Raw genomic sequence first — 2,807 nt, 5'->3', positions numbered from 1 at the left:
GCATGGAGTCTGGGTAAGAACCATCCCAAAGGAGTGAATTAAGGATAAAACCTATAGATCATGTTCTAAAAGGTTCCTAGAGTCTTAATTCCATCTATCAGATATTACAGGTTAAGATGACTGACTCATCGACCCATAATATTCTCAAGAGAAACTCGTCTGAGTGTAGTATCACGTAACAACTATTATCAAGTCTACACTTGAACAATTTCCGTACTACGTCCTAAATAGGCGAAGATGGGTTAGGTGTTCTAAAGTCCTCATCTTCTCATACCCAATTAGAAATAGTCATGCCTAACCACAAATACTTGTGTGACATTCCCAAATCCAAAGGAATCTCCACTGAGCAGATGGATCTCAAGCAACCTTGTTAAGGACTACTCCACACAAGTCGAACATGACTATATAATCCTCCTATCTTAATTGTACTCAAGTTCGGGTTAGAACTTATCTCACCACTCAGAAATCACCAAGCACAACAAGAAGATTATATCACACATACATATATACAAACATCACATATATACAAATATATTCACACAAAAAGTAAGCTAAACCCACTGGAGACTACTCCCCAGCAGAGTCGCCACTTAATTTCTGTAGCGGGAAATTCATGATCATTAAGCTATTGACAAGCTAAAGATCAGTTAACAAGAGTCGCCACCGTGATTTTAATGTTTCCAAAGGAAAAGGGAAAAAATACGAACAAAACCCAAATAGTAAGAAGTTTTCAAATAAAAACTAATAAAAATCAGAGATCACAGGTAAGGGGGTTGGTTACACAGAGGGAAGGTGTTAGCACCCAAAGTGTCCAAGATACTCCTAGGGAGCCCTTTTTGTGTGCATATGTATTTTTGTACAAAAGTGATGTTTACAAACAAATAGAATGGGGGGATGAGAAAATAATTGATTAATTATATTTTTGTGTTTGACAAGACCTTAGGTCTTGTGCCTACGTACCAACATATAAATGAGGGATCAAAACCTCGTAGTTCGTGCTGTAAATTTCAAAGTGAGTATGTTGGTTTTAACAAAAATTAAGTTTGAAAGGCACAAGGGCCTAAAATGGTTTGAATGAGTTAGTTCTTTTTGGCTTTTTGAAATTTTAAGTCAAATATAGTTAAGTTTATTTACAAGTTTGATTTAAGAAAACCAGTTTGAAAATGCAATGGCATAAGGCCAAAATTTTTACCTTTTGCAAAAGTGGTCAAAGTTTAGAACAAAATAGTTCACACAAAAAAGGTTTTGAAAATGGAGGGAGAGATTTTGAAATTAAATAAATTGGGAAAAGATGAAGAGACTACCCTAGATACAAGAAATTTAAAAGTTTAAAGTTGAAAAGATCTGACCAAAATGGGAGCAATCCAATAGACACGTATGTCAATAGAAACTCGGAATTCCCTTGGACTTTTTAGAATCAAGCAACACACAAATGCAGAATTATATCAATCTTGAAGAGCAAATGCATTAAATAAAGATGACGTCATCCAAGCTTATCCACTTCAATGATCTTCTTCAAAACAACCTATGTAGCAGATGAAATCCACAAGTCACAGGTTCAACATAACAGCTTAACAAGGATCGATGTTGTAGATGAGTCTAGAGAGATCTAGAATGATGTATCAGATGAATTCAATCTTGCAAGTTCTTGGTTCTTCAACAAATTGGCATTGACCAAATCCATTAACAAAGGAATATTGCCTAAATTCTAAGTCCAATTGGGGAGATCAAAACAACAATCCACTCAAGAAGTCTTTTAGGGTTCTTATTATTATTATGTGCATTAATGGTCAAAGACCAAACAAACAAGCAAAGTAATCAAGTATATCACACAAAATGGTCTAAGTGGACAAAGTGAAAATTGCATAAACATAAACAATTAGAATGTTTATGCATGTTGGAGATATAATATTAAGAACTATGCTCATTAAACATACCACCCACAAAAAATATGCAAAGGTGTGGCCTAATCTCATCCATAATCATGTTAATCTTTCAATCAATTAGCATTAGGACTTTGAGATGTCATTGGCCAATTGAAAATGAATGGATGAATAAGGGGAATTAGATGAAGAGGGAAAGGGATGAATGAAATCACAAATTGGTCAAAGGAGGACTTTTACCATTAAAATTATTCATTCATTTTAGGAGATGGAATGTACATTCCATCAATCCCCTAAATCCAATAATATTAACTTAACAAAGTCAAATCAACCTTGACCAAGGCCCAACAACAAATAAGAAACTCAAATAAGTCAATCCAAATGGTCAACACAATTAAAATGGCATTTATTCAATTAAAAATATTAAACTAATGCATTAAATTCAAATATGTTTTGTCCAAATCCTAAAACCACATCAAAATACCAAATAAACGGTTATGTGATTTATCATAGGTCAAACAAGGTCAAAGGACCTTGGATAAAAAAATTCATAATTTTTGGACACTTAAAAATATTTTTAAATAATTAAAAACAAGTGAAAAATCAATTAATTCATGAAAAATATTAATAATGATCCAAAAAATAATTTTAATTCAGAATATGAAAGAGAAAAATAATTGAGAATTTTCAGTGAAAGTCCCATATTTTTTGGATCAATATTAAATTTATTATGAATTATTGAAAATAATGGAATTAAATGGAGAATCAGAAATTACAAAAAAACGTGGACCATCGGATATCCCTCATTAATTAAGGTGGCAGATTTGATGATCCAAAACACGCGTTTCATGTATTCCTTAGTCAACAGCGTGGCAAAATGAGTAAATAAAACAAGCGGTCCAGATTATAACGTGGGACTTGGAT

The sequence above is a fragment of the Lathyrus oleraceus genome, chromosome 3 (genome assembly GCF_024323335.1).
Source record: "Lathyrus oleraceus cultivar Zhongwan6 chromosome 3, CAAS_Psat_ZW6_1.0, whole genome shotgun sequence".
In the NCBI taxonomy this organism is placed as follows: Eukaryota; Viridiplantae; Streptophyta; class Magnoliopsida; order Fabales; family Fabaceae; genus Lathyrus; species Lathyrus oleraceus.
The sequence above is the reverse complement of the archived record's forward strand: the minus strand, read 5'-3'. Positions refer to the sequence as shown.